We start from the raw sequence: 17,360 nt of genomic DNA, 5'->3' as shown, positions 1-17,360 counted from the left end.
TACCAATTTACAGTTTCTAATGAGTTTATTTGTGATACAGTGTTCAAGGTGGGGACTTCCTCAGCGCAGATGAAGGTATATGTAATTCAGGTATGCATCTTCCAAGTACAGCTTTGGCATTTTCATGGCACCAATATGGGCCTCAAAATTGACTTATGGGATGTTCTGGCACGTTGAAAGTGAGAATACAGTTGTGTGACTCAGTTATCTTCTAACTTTATATTTAATTGTTTGTGCTGAAAACTAAATTACTTGGGTATAAATTTTGTAGTCAGGTATATCTTTGGAGAATGAACAGAAGTTCCTGCTTCCATCATTTTTCTTTGAGTGCAGATGGTATAGTTCAGACCTCTGATAAGATCCTTTGCCTTTTTTCCATGGGGTATAATACAAATTCTGGCCATATGAAAATCAACAAAGATCTGCTTAAATTATGTCTTTATTTTGAAATTTGAGCATAAAGTGTATTTTTTTCAGGGCAATATTCAAAATTATTAGTACTTGATTATGGTAAAGTTTTATATGAAGGAATTTGAAAATCTTCATGTACTATTTATTGGACTAATGTTGCACTACATTTACATGTATTTTGGAGTTTTTAGATAAGTCAAAGATCAAATGCATGTAGTGGGAGATTCTTCTGTTATTCCCAGACAACTATGAATAAAATTGATAGTGGAGGATGGTGTTACTGTTCACGTGGTTTCTCCACTTAAAGACGAAGGGAGGTACTCAAATTAGCACTGTTTTGGCAGTCATGTAAGATCTTTTTTTTTTAAATGTTGTGCCAGTCATTCACTGATATACAGGAGGAGTTGAGGGGTCTTTGGCCCATTCACTAGAGTATGGTTTAGTGTAGCATGTGTGTTCCAGCTCATACACTGCAAGAGGGGGCCCTGTGGCTGCACAGTCTCCCAGTCCAGATTATAACTGGATCTGGAATCGTAAGCTAACTTCACTGGTCACTGCAAAGACATAACAGAAAGATCTTGTGGTTGGTAATACAGGTTAGTGTTCTCAATACTGCCCTGCTCCCGCATGAAAGGTTCGTACTTAGTCTTCCCATTTTTTTCTTCCATGTTTAAAGGTAAAACTTTATTTTATTTAATAGGGACCAACAAATACTGGTGAAAGTGTATTCTGAGTTGGGCTTTTTGGTAGTCTGATTTTTCAAAAGACGCTGTCAAACATGAATATCTTTAAATAATCAGTTTTTCATAGGAATGTTTCATTAAACATTGCATCTAGATAGTTGATTGAAGAGGTCTATTTCACAAAATTCTGTGGATAACATTAAAGACTATCTGCTTTTTTCATGGAATATGTTACAAAGCATACTTTCTTATAATTGGTATGCTAAAAAGTGCACTTGAATTGCAGCTTTAGCTCTGCTCAAATATTGGATTGGGTTTTTTAAGAAAAAAAAATTTTAAAGCTGGATAGTATTAAATCTTCCTAATAAGCAAGTCTCTTTTCCACTTAATTTGTGCTTTTGTTGCAGCTAACAAATAATTTGCTGTATGGGTTTTTCTGTACACCATTGATAAAATATATAAGCTTGTCATCCTAGTGTGTTGGAAATGCTGCACTCAAATCAAGTGTTCCTTTCTGGTTTTGTATATCCTCACCTGCTCCTCACTGTAAATCATTGAGATGTCAAGAGCAGTGATTAATTAAGCTGCACGTGCAAGTGCTTTTTTTCACCTGTCAAGTAGGAAGAAAACTTACTATAGTGAATTGTGTGATGCTGTTTAATTAATCTATTTTAATTCCAAGCTCTGAGGTTTGTAGAAATATTTTAGTCTAATTTTCATTAACATTACTATATTGATAATAGGGTGTGATTTGAGAGCTATGACTATCCCAAATTATACTCCTGGAAGGATTGTATTTAATGTATTTATGGGAACATAAATAATTATGGTCTCGAGGCTGCATGTGTTTTTATCTCTCACTAGTCAGATGACTTTAAACTGGCTTCTTATTTAAATAAACCAATTAATAGTACATAACTACCTATCAATTTCTTATTTATGTGTATGTATAGTAATATATTTGTAATTTTATTGGAATTTGATAAGCTTGGGGGTTTTTCAAACTCTTTCGGGCGAACAATGAAATTAAGTTGTATAGTGATCTTAATCTATTATTAAACGGTCCTGGAAAGGAAGATTACAAGGTAGATTCAGGTTTTGAATCAGTTTTGCCATTGGTTTAGCAGCGGGTGGGCAGGCAGATGCCTGCTCAGAGTAGAACCTATTGCCATTTTTCACCATTGATAGAGTAGCCTTTCAGAGTCAATGAGCTCTGTCAATGTGAGCTTGTCAAGGCTACAACTTCATAGACCTGAGAGGCGGTTTGAGAGGTCAGCCCTTTTCAGGTTTGCTGTGATGCAAATGAACTTTAATGCTTAAACAACTATTGGAATTTTTATGTCTGCTCCTTGTTCTTTTTTTCTTCACAAAGTCATTGACGAGACATTCAGTGCTTTTTAAATTGGAAGTTGCATTGTGCTAAAGACCTAGTACAGATTTACGGAGGGCTGAAAGCAGTTAGATCATGTTCTTTTCATGGTGCGATTAGAATCAAATCGATTTTTTACAGCCTTTAGCATTCAGATGGCAATTTTAACAAAGCTTGGGGGCTAGACAAGGGACAAAACGACTGAACTGAATGTTAATTACACTCTGCAGCCTTATTTTCTTTTGATTTGGAGCTGACTGGCAACTAAATTAACAAAAGTGTGACCATAACTGCTGCCCTATTTTAATTTAAAAGGAGAGCAGACTCTAAAAGGCTATCTTTACAAAGAAACAAGTGAGGTCTACTGATTATTGTTAAAGGGCACTGTCTTTAAAAACATCGTAATAACAATAACCCCAAAAATACTCAGTTCCCAATGGATGTGATAAATTATTCACTGCCACGTCCACCTTCTTATAATTCCTTGACTTAGGCTTTTTAAAATAAAACGTCATAAAAATTCAGTGTAATGATTCCTTATAGATAGCAATGATCTAATTTTTACTCATGTGACCACAGTACATGCTTAGATGTGTTTCTCCATAGCCACTTCAGTATTAAACTAGAGAGGAACTGATGTTCGAAAACCAAGATTTTAATACATTGTGGGAAATGAATAACTTGTTGTCCAATTTCTATTTTGCTCAGACATTCTTGTTTCTCCTGAGAGCATTTAGTTTGATTTGTTAAGGTTCATTTACAGTACTTGTATTTTGTAGTAATAACAGCAAGATGCTTTCTCATCCCTTCCCCTCACCCCTCCCTGCCTTGTAAGGAAGCTGCAGCTGCACTAAGTTGTATTTGATCCTTGTCACTGCTCCCTCCTTTTGCACCTGCAGCTCTGTTGGTCTCATCTTAACACCTGGCACCATGAATTATCCTCTTTTTATTCATAGTCAGCAGCAAATCCCATTTAGAGCTGAGCAGTATATATTCTGGTAGTCAAATGACCATAAATGTCAGAATGTATTTCTCAAATGTAAATATAACTGAATAATTATATTCAAAATGCTGTGAAACTTTACGGCACAGAATGTCTTTTAGTACTAGTGTGCATAATCTTAAAAAGCTGTGAAGAACAGCCCTCAGGATTCTCTCTCTGAAGTGTCATGTGTGGACAGCATAAGCAGTAAAACTTTGCTTTAGAATCCCAAATATTGGCTTTGTTCTTTGTACAAATCAGTTTTAGTAATATTCATATGTGCAACTTACTGTTACTTTCTGCATTCGGTTTTCAGGGTCTAAAATCTGGATATAAAAGTAACAATTTCTTTTTTGTTCAGAGCATTGTGTATTTGTACTTGACCTACAGCACTGCAAAATAGTTCACTTGTCAGTTTAGATACCGACATTCGTAGAAGCAGTGCACTTAGACCACTGATACTGGGAGAGCAGTATTTCTGCTTTTATACTTAAATCACTTCAAAATTTCAGTGGTTTTAAAGTTATAGCTGCTATAAGAACCAGAAAGCATATAAGTGAACAGTTTTTCTTCCAAAATGGTTGAAGATAGTTATTTGGGTGTCATAAAAAGTTGTTTCTGTTTTAGTCACTATTGAATACCGGAGAAGTTTTGATAGTACTAGAGACCACCCTGTACTCAGTCACTGTCCTGTACCTCTCTTCTTTTCACACAAAAGCAGCTGCAAAACAAAGTTTTTCTAAAACCAGTCAAGAGTAAAATTCTTTCTCATTTGTCTTCCAGACACGAAGATCGATTGAGAAGTTATTAGAATGGGAAAACAATAGGTTATACCACAAGGTGAGTGCCGCAGGGAGCAGCTTCGTACTGTTGGAGTTTGAATTGCACAGTATGGAAACAGATGCTTTTGTTGAACTAAAAATATGAAAGGTGGACAAATGGGCTAGTCTGTGTGCTGCAATAAAATACAGCTCATTTTTCTTTTCCTTTCCTTCTTGTCTAGCTGTGCTTGCATTGGAGACTAAGCAAAAGGAAATGTGAAACGAATAACATGATGGAATATGTAAGTTAAAGGGCTGTTTTGTGAGTTTCTCTATTAAATGATCATTTATTTTGCTTCTGATCTTATTCTTTTCATGATTATTAATCAGTAAAGGTGTCAGGAGCTTAATCGCCTGAGTGCAAGGATTTTCTACGGTTCACAGATGCATGGTTTCATGTGCAGGACTGATTTATAAAGTTATGAATGACTTGAAAACAAGGCTTCACTGTGTTCTGAAAAATAATAAATTAATTGCCAAGATAAAATAGTTTGAACATGTGCTGATGGAGTGTGAAATTTTAGATGCTGTATAAAGAGTAACCACAACTTTGGTTACGCAGCAAGTCAGATATGGCTGTTTTATATAATGCTAATCAAGTCTAAAAGTATGGAAGAAGACCTTTCAACTAAGCTGCTGGAGCTCAGGAAACCTTTAGCCTTTTTAGATTGTTACTGTTCCTTACCTCAACTGTCTTGAAAGTATCTTTATCTCCAATTGGTGTCACTAAAATATTTTTAAGTCAGTCTCTGGACTTTTAAGTTACTTCAATCTTTGGCTGAGACTTCATAAGACTTTCTTGGAAATATACAGTGAGAAGTTATATGCAGTTTAAAATGAACGATGCCCAATGTAAGATTTCAGTTTGTTTAGCTTTCAACCTTCTTGCTCTTTTTTGGTGCTGTTTTTATTTCCATTTTCAAAATATCTTGGAGGTACATAAAATGGGATGAAATTAAGCTGCTAAAATGTAAGAAACATTAGAATTTGCATAATTTATTTTAATGCTCTACGAAGTAGGAGGTAGGAAGGGTTAACTTTTGAAAAATAAGGATTAACCTTTGAGAAATATCTACTATATTACTTCTAACTTGTCTTTGATCTTTCATTGCATGGTACTTTATATCTTCTTTGAAACAACAATGCTATTGCAAATATAAAAATTTTAAAATTATTAAATAGTTGGCAATTATATTAAAAGAATCTTTTAGTCTTCCCATTTTTCTTGTTTTTACATTAGATCTTATTTATAACTTGAAAGATAAGATCTTTAAAATGCATATTTTACAGAATGGCTCTATTCAGTTCACTGAATAAGTAGGCTTTTTGTAACATTTATTTTACAAATTTTTTTGGTTTAGATGTATGAGATGTGACTGAAAATTGAATAAAGCAAATTTCAGAAAGTAGATTTGAGCTTTACCTAGATGAATTTTTTTTTATTTCACTGAAAATTCTGTTTTTCTACAGGAAAACATTGTCACATTCAATGTTTTGCAGATTCAGTTGAAAAAACATACAATGCTAGTTTGTAAATACTGTGGCCCAGCAACATTTACAGATGAACATTAATTCTATTAAATACAATTTAAAATCAGTTGACCTGTTTACATGAATAATATGTAAGCACGGGCATATAGTTTTACGGGGTAAAGATAAGAGATTTTATTTTCAATTTGTGAAACGTCTGATGTATTATCGCTGGATATATTTAATGAGAATTTTTGTAAAACCTCTCTGTACCATTTTCTCATTTTCAGTTAACTGATTTGCTAGTGTCTTAGAAACTGCCCTTAATGTTGTGTTCATGATTTAATTTTAAATAATAAACACTTATCCTGAGGTTTTTTCTAAACTGGTGATTTAAATTTGACTCTTGTACACAAAACTTGGTGCTTTGGCTACTTGAGGTTCTGAAACTACTGTTGTAGATGCTAAATTAACTAAATAATAAATTAAATAAAGACAAAATAGTCTCACACCTTTGTCATAAAGACAGTGTGCCAGCTTTAGTTGCTCCATTTTTGAAACCTTGCCTGAATATCAGAAGCCCTGGTATCTCTCCAGCATCCAGTGATTGACTCATGTCAATGGATTTTGAGCAGTTTGCATAATTTCTGAAAATAAGTCACTTCTGAACATTTTTAAAAATAAACCTATACATATATGTACGGTATGCTGTCAGAGGTAGAACTGTTTACTCTAAGCAGCCAAGTTGTGTTTTCCTTTACAATCAAAAACGTTTAGAAATTAATTTTTAGCTTCTTGGAAAGACAAGCTCCACTTACAAGTAAATAAAATCCTTAGTTATGTTACCAGGCATTTATTTGTTTGTGAATAGAATCATGCTATTGTATTGTGACTGTCTCTCTGAAGAAATGAAGTGCAAAAGTGAACTTTTTATTTAAGCTTTCTATTTAAAGTACTTGGCTTGCATTCTGGATAGTATTGGATTGTAGGTGTATACACCCTACCGTGTGGACATAGCACAGAAACACATTTAAATTTGAATCTGGGCCATCAGAATAATCATGCAAAAGCATTAGTCAAGTTTCTTATTAACTGCTTTCAGATTTGTTAGATGTGGGAACTTTACAAATGTTGATACACCTTCCTATACAAGTTTTGAACTATGAATGTGGTTTAGAATCCTATATTAAGTGGGAATAATTTTGAAGTAAAGGGAATTACATGTGTAATTGAAAATTAACTTTGCATACATTGTGCCTTCTGTTTTTTTAAATAAGTTTATCTCTTTCATAATCTTTTTCTTAATAAAGTAAATTAATTATGTTAAAGAAGAATTATGTAGGAGCTTATTTTAGTTTGGTTAAATGTGTTGTGTATTGGTAGGCAAACTTTTCTGGTTGAATTTGATTCTTTAAGAGTTTTGGTTTTCTACTCCAAAATGATTATATCAAACATGACTTTTGTAAGGTCTCCTACCTAAGAAAAGTCCTGTGACCTTTGGTCGTCATCACAACTTGATGTACTTAAAAAGCAGGTGAATTATCATTGTGATAGATAATAGGATTGCTGCCATCTTCCATTTAATGTATATTTGTTTTCTTTTTATACAGGTCATCCTTATAGAATTTTTACCAAAGACACCGATTTTTCGACCAGATTAGCATTTGATTTATTCATAGAGACTTACTCAAGTATGTTGTCTTTCCAATGGTGCCTTGCTTGGTGCTCTCCTGGTGGTGACATAACATTGGTTCTACAGAATCTTGTGGTGTTTTCATTCTTCTTTTGTTTGGTTTTGTTTTGTTGTTTGTTTGTTTTTTATAAAAGCATGTTCTACCTACACTTGGTCAAACTCTGCAAAGTCATTTTATGCAAATGTTAACTACTACTTAAGTTATTGTCACTTTTACTATTTCTGTTTATTCATGTATCTTGATTTTCAAAGAATCTTTTAAATGTGTGCACGTGTGTGTGTACATATATATATATTACTATAAAGACACAGCTGAAAATGGTATACAAGTGAGCAGGTATTTTTTTATCCCAAAATTACACAAATAATTGACTGTACATTCTGTAAGTCCTTCTAATCATTAATTTACATGCTGGATTACCTTCTAAGATCTTCCTAACTTTTGTCAGTGACTAGCCAATTGTAAATATTTTTATTTCTTTTTGGATATTGGCTAGCCTCTTCCAACAAAAGAAGGAGATAAAGTTCTTTTTGAAACTGTGCTTTTTGGAACCCAAATGTTTATTAGAACTCTCTGCTTTCCATGAAGAAGTCCTGTCAGCTGGTTCTGAAAAAGTTGTAATTTAAAGTTTGTTGGTTTTGGTTGTTGTTTTTTTTTTTTTTTTAAAAGAAAGCAGAATAGAATTATTTTCCTCAGACTAGAAGAATCACTGAGAGAATTGCATAAACCTGGTTAGTAGAACTCAAGATCACAAAAAAAGTATTAGTATTGCAGTTTATAATGTATCTGTTTTAATTCAGGCTAATGCCATGTATCAGCTTTATTCCTACTGTTTACAGGATCCTGTACACAGGGGTGCAGAAGGACTTGTTTTACTAAAACTTATTGTTCAAGAGGACCTTTCAGGGTTTTTTTTCCTTTGTTTAAAAGCCACATAGGCAGAAAAAAGTTATTGAAGAAATCTTGAACAGTACGGCTCCAGATGTAAATGCAGGTGCTGTGTATTAAAAATAAACAAAGCAGGCTACACTGGTCAACAGTGTAAGTTTAAATGTGTTAGATAATTATTTACTGCACCCTTGCTTCTGCTCATTTTGGTTTACATAGCTTATTTTCTGCACAAGTATAAGACTTTTTTTAACTGGATATATGATGTATGCTTGGGTCAGGCCAGTTGTATTTCATTTCTTCTGCTTACATCTTAGTTGTATGTATCTTCACACATTATAGGTTTTTTTTTAAATGCAACTCAATCATATTCTTAAGTTTGCTTTAGATAACTAAAATTACTGTACATGAACATTAATGTAAGTTAAGAATATGTTCCTTGTACAGTTGTGATAGCAAGCAATAATGTGAATATATGACAAAACACGTATACTCTACTTAATATTTGTATGAATGAAAAGTTGATACCACTACAAGAATAATCTTATCTTTTTTTTAATCTTTTAAATACAAGTTTTATTTCAAGGTAATATATTACAGGTACCTTGATGCTGTGAACTATTTTTCTATGTCTTCAAAAGATTTATTCTCTGTAAAATATTCTCTAGTGAGTATTATATTCCTAAATTCTTGATAGTGGGAGTGTTCTAGAAAGTTTTAAGTTTTCCTAAATCTAAGCCTTCTGTATCTGTTCCCGAAACTCATCCTTTGCTCAGCTTTTGTCTGTCTGCTGTTTACTTTGAAAATAGCTCAGCTATGCTTCTCATACAAGCCTACAAGTCTGTTTCTTTGACCTGACAGAGTATGGTTTTTAATCAACAAATACCAGTTTTGTGCTGCCTCAGTCTTCTGAGTCCCACAACGGTTTCTCTCCAAAGTAACTGGTTATAATTTTTAAAAAATCAATTTCAGTCTCTTCTTTAGTGCAAATCTGTGTCCGCAGCACTCCTCCTCTCACACAGAAATATTAGTTATAAACTTGGACCAGTTTCAGCATGTGAAGGAGGCCAGAAGCCTGACATTGATGGCAGATGAGGTTGTGGAGGTTGGAGGTGCTGAGGACAGGTTGGAATTTTAACAGAAATGGTAACTGGTGATACATACTGATGACCAGAAGTATGTTGATTTCTTCAAGTGTCATTTTTCAATAAAATTAATATTGAATCGTACAAGGCCTAGATTTTATTATCAAAATTCTCAGTTGACTGTATAGGTAGATTTGTGTCATGGATGCAGTTTTTCACTGGTGGTTCTTTAGTGTGGAGTGATAGATTGGATATGGCTTGTGATATGTTCATAGGAGCGCCACATTTGGCATGAGCTATTCGCCTTAGCTGATTACCCAAACTTTCCATACTACATTCTGTGACACAACTACCTGGCCAGCAGCACGCAAACCTACCTGCAGTAAACCTAACTTGAGTGTGATCTGTGCGGAAACCAGAGCAGTGAATGGAGTGTGGCTTACAGGTTTAAAAAGAGTATCTTATTAGTAAAGCTTACACATAAGCAGACAAGTTTAAGATCTTGTCTACTTCTAGGGTGCATCTCCAGTCATCTGCTTGATTAGCAGGCATTTCTGTATTTTGACTGTGACTTTCTCTCGAAGATTCTAGTATAGGGGTCCAAAGTAGAGCTCCGACCAAATAAAAGGTTAAATTGCTTAGTAAGGAGGTCAGACTAATTGTCTCTTAAAGCATTTCTGATGTTTTGTTAAAATGATGTCTCTGACTTAAAATGCAACCAGGAAACTTAAGAAACTGCATGTGTGTGTGTGTGTATATACATATATATATATATATATGATGAGTTTCTCTCCAAAGTGTTACTCTCCTGATGAGGTAGTACACACACCTAGTAAGAATGTTTATGAAACATTTTCATACAATCCCTTTTAATTTATTAATTACAATGATCAAAATTGAATGTGGCAGGAACTTTAATCAACTGTTAAATGCCTGCAGCAGTTGCCAGGATTTTCCTTTGATGTTGTTTCTAAAATACTAAATCTGTTTATTTCGTGTGCTAGTGAGCAGACATATATGGCCTTTTTTTGTCCAATTGGCAAAGGACGAAGTGGCAACGGTTTGAGCAGGCCAGAAGCTGTAGTAGGACTTCCAGGACTTAGCCTACTCTTTGCTAAAATAAATATTACATTGTACTAACTTGTTCAGCTTCTTGCAACTCAGCAATTCCTACAAATCAGATTATCTATTTCCGATTTCCTTAAATAGTAAGAGGTAGGTACCCACTTGATATTAATCGTTTAACAAATTATGCTAATTATGTCTCTTTCACTTTTAGCCTGAAAAACTAATGCTAAAGGGGTCAATGACTCCCTGTGTAAGCTAATAATTATTTTTAGATATAGTGGCCTTTAAGTGGCCAATAAAGATTTATTTTTCATTGTAATATAATTGAAATAAATTATTTTTAATCTTTTAGTGATACATAGAAATAAGTCCTGAGGCAGAAAGGCTTTCTGTCTGACCCTACGTTAAGAATTCTGTAGAGCTCATCTGTTGTTAAATAGCTATGATTTGAAGTTTATACTGGGATTGCCAAACTTCACCATAAAATAAAACATTTATGGAGATAGGCTACATAAAGTCAGTAAATTTTTCATAATAGCTCAGTAAGAGTAATTTTAATAAAACTATTAATGCAAATCCAGAATTTCCCATGATACTCAAACCCAAGTAGAGTACATTGTAAAAACAGTACTTATTTGCAGTACTTATTTTACCCAAGTAAATTATAGTCTCTAAATCAATTTGTTAAATAATACTTTTTTTGTAAATCTAAAGACCACGGTGTTTAATACTCTATCTCTGATATACATGCTTAAAAGTCAGCTTTCATTTTTTTTTTCTAGAAGTCATTATTTAGACCTGAAGATTGTAGGGAAGAGGTTTAAAATGCAATCTGTGACTGCTCAGAAGGCAAAGAAAAAGAACTTGTCTTTATTCCCTTCCCTCCAACCCCCATTCCAAAGTCTTAGTTTTAAATCAGTCCCCTTGTTTTAGGAACCCTAGCTTATGGTTTTTGAGCAGCTGGCAATAATGCAAATTGTCCACCAAAAAAACCCCCCATTTGAATTCTGAACAATTTAAAGAGATCACTTCAATTGAAGAGGCAAAAGACTTGTTAAGCAAAGAAAATCCCTGGTTCTTTAAGTTCTCCCAGCACTGCTGTTGAGTAATTAAAAGAAGGATCACGATGACCCTACATTAGGTCAAAATCCAGATGATTTTATATGAAGGAAATGCTCAATTAGAGAAGTCTCGGAGCCACAAATGTCTTGGATTCATAGTAGCAACTTACTAAGGGTAAGTGAGGCTGGGCTGGCTAGTATCCCTGACTAAAATCATTTGTGTTGCTCTTCAGCAACCTTGCCTATGAAAAGAAAGCATTTTAGAAATAAGATCTGTATTCATCACTGCTAATTTGCTGTAATTTCTGTGCTGCTTCTCCCTAAAGCCACACTGCATTTCCATCACAAATAGCTAAGTGTATGATCGCTATAATGCCTTTAATAGCCATATTGTAGGTAGAAATATTAACTTCTCAGGGACTAATAGAAAATACAAAGATGGAGTTAATGAGCTGAATGCCTATCTGCATGATGGCTTACTTTGCAAAGGGCACCCTAGAAAACTTCTGATTGTAATATGCATGACCATTACGAATGTTCTCAGTATACAGCTATGAGAGCTCCCTTTACCGTGTTATTAGGCTGTTGAATGTCAAAGTATGTTGCATAAGGATAAATGAAGTTGGTTTTGGGTTTTTTTTGTTGTTTGTTTTTTTTTTATTATTATTATTTGGATAGAGTGATTATTTCTAATGGTGCTACGTTCTTAATTCCTGTGTTTGTTCTTTGTAAAGTTCTCTCTGTTGGCTGGGTGAATCAGGGGATACTGGCGTAATGAGAAAACAGTATAATTTTTCTTAAGAAAGTGTAAAGATTTCAAGGGGAGAAGTATTCTAGAAGCAAAAAATCTCACTGCTGGAAACATCATGCATTTGTTCTTCATTAGTTACAGATATCCATTTGGGTTGTTTTGTTGGTAACAGTATTTTGCAGTCCATTAATTTTTGAATTTCATTTTTTTGCACACTGATGTTTTGCTCAGCATGGACTGAATTAGAGACTATTTTTGAAAATTTTTGAAAAATGAATCCTTGCATGAAACTTCATATGTTGACACTTGTGCTGGTGTCTGTACTTCCGCTACATGACACCTGGGTAATAAATCTTTTATAAACTACACTTTATTGTTTTCATGGAAGTTGTCCTTTAAAAAAAATTCTTCTGCTTTGTTTATCTCATTAGTATTTCATTAAGATTTATTTTCTTGGAAAAAGATTCATAGATGCTCGACTACTCAGAATACAGCAGACTGTTAGGAAAGATTTAGTGAGGCAAAAGATGAAACATAGGAATTAGGGGAAGCAACACCCAAAAGATTGAATTTGGGGATTAGGTTTGGAATTCTCTGACTGTGATGAAAAATAGTTTTGAACTGAATGAAACGGTATTGAATAATAAAGTAAAAGCTTGCAATCCATTTCAGTAATTATGCAGACTGTCTTATTAGTTTCTTTTGGTTATGCCCTAATTGATAGACAGTTCTGCTGTTATGCAGATTTTGAGGTAAGCTTCCTTCTAAACTCAGCATCTCTTAGTTTAAAATATTCAGACCAAAATGGAATCGCTGATGAGAGCTGCACAGTGAGTACATAACAGTCTTTTCCTAAGCTGGAGCCTGTAATGCATGGCTAATTGTTTCCAAAGAAAATTCTTGACTTGTCCAGACAGCTCCTGTCGTGTGACAGTATATCTAAGGCCCAGGAGTAGGATCCAGTTAGGGTAATTTAAGTTCAAGTAAGAGAGACATCTGTAGTTGGTTGTAGGTTTTATGGAGAAGGGAACCATTGACAAATGCTCACTTTTGGAGGGCAGATAGTAGATTTTATAATGTTTATTGAAACATGTTTTCCTCTCCCCCCCCATCATTTATAACTTCGTCATTGAAAGTCACTTTGTCTCATGTTGAAAATTAGACTTGGTAGTTAGCTGAAGATGCTGAAGATTTTTTTCTATTACAGTGTTATAGGTTTGTGAATCCATTTTTAAAATCACATTAGGAATTTTTAAAAAAATCCGATATCCTGATGCAATAGAATGGATTTTTTTAGTGGCTCTGTGTTTAAATTGATTTCATTGTACCAATATAAGTATCTCACTTGTCCACTCTGTTTTCCTCTGATCCTTCTGTGCTTGCATCAGGCTTTCTAACTTGTTAGAATATACAGTGTACCTATTTGTTAATACTGTCAATGAGCAGTGAGATAACAAGGAATACAGAGTAGTTGCTGATTTGAAAAGTGTACTTGGATTCTTGTTTCCGTAAAGACTGAGTATGGCAATCAGAATACAAAACTAATTCCAGACATAAATTTTAAAGAGAACAGTGAACTACAAAACAGGGCCTCAATGTTGTGTGCTGAATTCGTCCTCTGTAATTCATGTTGCTTTAAAAGAATTTGCAGAGAATTGCATTGGATTGTATGTGCTTAGGAAAAACCTGTTAAACATACAAAGCAGTAACGGTAAATAAGTCACTGAAGGGACATTATCTTTCAAGAAGGCAAACTTAGAAAAAAAATTTTTGGACTATGTTAAAAATCTATTTCAGGCAGAAGAATGGGTAAGCAATAATTTAACTTAGAACTGGATATTAAGGAAGCTGCTATTTGTAGAGAGACTTGATGGTAATTTTGCCTGTTAGGCATCTCTTCTCATACAGAGTTTAGAAAGATAGGGTTGCTGAGTTTTCCACTGTTGCAACATTCCTCTTCAAATATTTTAAGTCTGGGTGAGAGACTGAAAACTTGGAGGCCAGTACTGTGTTCACAGGGTGCACGGCTTTGGGAGGAGAAGATAGGAAGAAAAGAACCTTTTTTTAAGGCTGCACAATTGTATGTATGCATATTTAAGAGTATTTAACAGTGTCTGCTAAATTACTGAAGTTAATCTGTTGTTGACTTATAGAATATTATTTAATACATCAGCATTGCTTTTTCCTGACCTGACCCAGAATTGAAATGGACTCCTATATAATTTTTTTAAAGCATTTCTTAAGCTGTATGTATTATAAACTAATAAAATAATTGTTAACCTATCTACTAAGCCTTACTGTTTTTCATGTATCCAATACGTTTGGGCAAGGAGGGGGGGTGTGTGGGGGACGATGGTAGGGAGAGGAAGAAAAAGAAAGAGAAACCCCAGAAACTTTTGCCTTGTGGTACAATGGTCTCTTCTGATTTACAGTTGATACTTTTAGTCTAAATTAGGGGGGAAAATGATAAAATGTATTTGGTTAGTTTAGGTGGCTCTAGGACAAAAGTTACTAAATTTAGAGGCATTGCCTGCCTTAAGTGTTTCAAACTGGCTTTTCATAAAGTCCTCATTTGGAGTTCTTAAGCTTTTCAAGCCCTAATGGTGGTAGGATTTATTATACGTATTATCGTTAGGGTTGAATAGTAATGTTGAAGCTGTTTGTGTTTGGGGTTTTTTTATATACACTAGTGCTCTCAAACAAGGTATACTTTCCATCTAGTTAAGGCAGACACTATTTATTCAGAAAGGAGTCATTCCCATCTATGTAATTCTTGTATTTTTAAGACAGTCAGATGTGAAATGCTGGTTAACCTGAACCTTATGAACAAAACCTAATCCTGCGCTCTCGGGTGGTGCGAGAATGGTCTTGCTTCTCATCAGACAGCTGCTTTTCTTTGCGTGAAACATTTTACTGCTCTTTGCTTACTCTAGTATAGAAATCTTAACAGCTTCCTTACAATGTGTGTGTGTATAATATATATAATATGTATGCATGTGTGTTTCATACGCACATGTATAAAAAGTGTGCATGGGGAGGGGTGCTCCTGCGAGGCGCTGTGAAGCATTCCGGGTGTTGTAATTTGGTCTTGCAAAGCGGTATGATACAATGTTGCTGAGCAAAAAAGCGCACGATAGATTTAATGTAGCCAATTGTGTACTTTTGAAAAAAAGAGTAACTGTTCAGTGTGAGTTAATTTTGATTTTTTTCAGCATCTCTCTTTTAGGCTTTGTGCTGCATTCTTCTAGACAAATGCGTATTCCATGTGGGCCACTGTTCTGCTAAATGCTCTCAGTTCTCCTTTTGCAATCAAGATTATGTTGCTAAGGAGATTTTGCTTTTATTGGTGCCATTGATTTGTGTTAATACGTTTTGAATACCTCTCGGTATTCTTCCCTAGACAAGGCCAAAAGAAAAACTTCCCTGAGTTTCCCGATTTACATTACAAATGGAGCGGTGGTGTAATGAAGCCGATATAAAGTGGGCAGTTGAAAGGGAACTAAAGAAGGGCACTCAAGTGAGAAATGAAGAAATGTGCCCAGAGCGCTCTGCAGGCCGCCTTCCCCCCGGCTGCGGGAGCGGGTTCGGGCCGACGCAGGAGCAGTGGGGACAGCCCGCACCTCCGTCCACCCAGACCACCCACTCGCTGCGGCCCAGCTCCATGGATTACCCTGACGCTTCCGACTGGCCGCCACAAAGCAGGTCCTGTGGTACCCCCGGTGGCGGAAAGAGGCCCCTTTCTGCCGCCCCACCACTGGGTTTTTTTTTGGAAAGAGGAAGGGAACGCTTTGTGGAGCTGCAGGAACATGGCTTCAGGCTCTACAGCGATGACCTGGGTGCCTGTTGCCACCTCCAGGGCTGCTTTCCCAGTGCCCTCTGGGGAAGGACCCCTTGCACAGTACCCCAGCTCTCTCCTGGGCTTTGGGCCGGGGCACAGAAACACAGTGTGACGTCGGTTATGGATGCACTGCTGTGGCCAGGCTGTGCTGAGAGCCTGCTCTTGGCTGCTCCAGCTTGGTGACGCCCTTGACGAGGGGGCCGTGGGGCTGCCCAGGCACAGGCTGATCCCTCCAAATCTGCCTGCACTTTAAAAACAAGCAAACAAACAACTCTCTCTCACCCCAAGCCCCCCACCAAGCAAAAAAGAAAAACCAACACTTAAAAAATTAATTGAAAAACACACAAAGCCTTTTAACCTTGTGTTCATAGATGGCTCCACTGAAGACAAGCCCCAGGAGGACATCAGGCCTCCTGGCCTCACCTTCGTGGGCAAGGCCCTACCTTGGCTACTCTCACTTGTCCATGTTACATGGATGAACTCCTGTAGGACTCAAAGACCTGGTATTTTTAAATATAAAAATATTATTCAGAGAATATTCACACCAAAAAGCCAAATAGCATTCCCATCTTCCAGGATTTGCTGTCACAGAAATCTTCTGCCTGTGGTGATTTAAACCCCTGTCCCCTGCTCAGTGTCAGGACGGGACGGAGAAGGCCTGGCTCGACATCTGCGAACAAGGTAAAGAAGCCTTTGCCGCGGGATGTCTGTACTTGCAAATCACTTTGGTGGTTGCACTGCATGTATTCAGAGATGGGGGCTTCTCTTCTGCATCCTGCTGTGTCACAGGGAAGTGGTGTGGGCCCTGTGCCAAGTGCTAGTGAACGAGCTGGGAAAGTAACTGGCTTCAGACACCTCATCTAGGTTTTGGTTTTCTGTTGATGTGAGGAGTTGACCCAAAGTCACAGTATTGCCTGGCTTCTGATCCGAAGGGGTAAATGTGTTTTGAAATAGAAAGGGTTGCTCTGCCTTTTGCATCTGGATGAGCAGTCTGCTTTATGTTGTATATTTTATACTGCAAAAATGTCCCATTGCATTTATGTAGGCCCGGCTTGCTTCTTCACATTGCTCCACATTGTTCAAGCTAGATGTCTTCATTCTTAGGCTATTGATTATATATTATATATTGATTATTGTTATATGGCATAAACTTTCCTTCCTGCACTCTCACTCTGCAGCATTAAGCCCCTGTCAGTAGGATGCAGTAAATGTGGTAAAGCAGTAGATGTGGTCTATCTC

At 35.9% G+C, this 17,360-nt stretch overlaps 1 long non-coding RNA gene across 1 annotated transcript; it reads left to right on the top strand.

Moving 5' to 3' along the window:
- Positions 1-4,228: 4,228 nt before the first annotated feature.
- LOC104472001 lies at positions 4,229-7,750 on the top strand. Its single transcript, XR_727651.1, has 3 exons — positions 4,229-4,285; positions 4,449-4,508; positions 7,347-7,750. It is a non-coding gene; the product is annotated as an uncharacterized LOC104472001 (long non-coding RNA).
- Positions 7,751-17,360: the final 9,610 nt, after the last annotated feature.

The sequence above is a fragment of the Pterocles gutturalis genome, unplaced genomic scaffold (genome assembly GCF_000699245.1).
Source record: "Pterocles gutturalis isolate BGI_N339 unplaced genomic scaffold, ASM69924v1 scaffold14356, whole genome shotgun sequence".
Lineage (NCBI taxonomy): Eukaryota > Metazoa > Chordata > Aves > Pterocliformes > Pteroclidae > Pterocles > Pterocles gutturalis.
The sequence above is the reverse complement of the archived record's forward strand: the minus strand, read 5'-3'. Positions and strand labels throughout refer to the sequence as shown.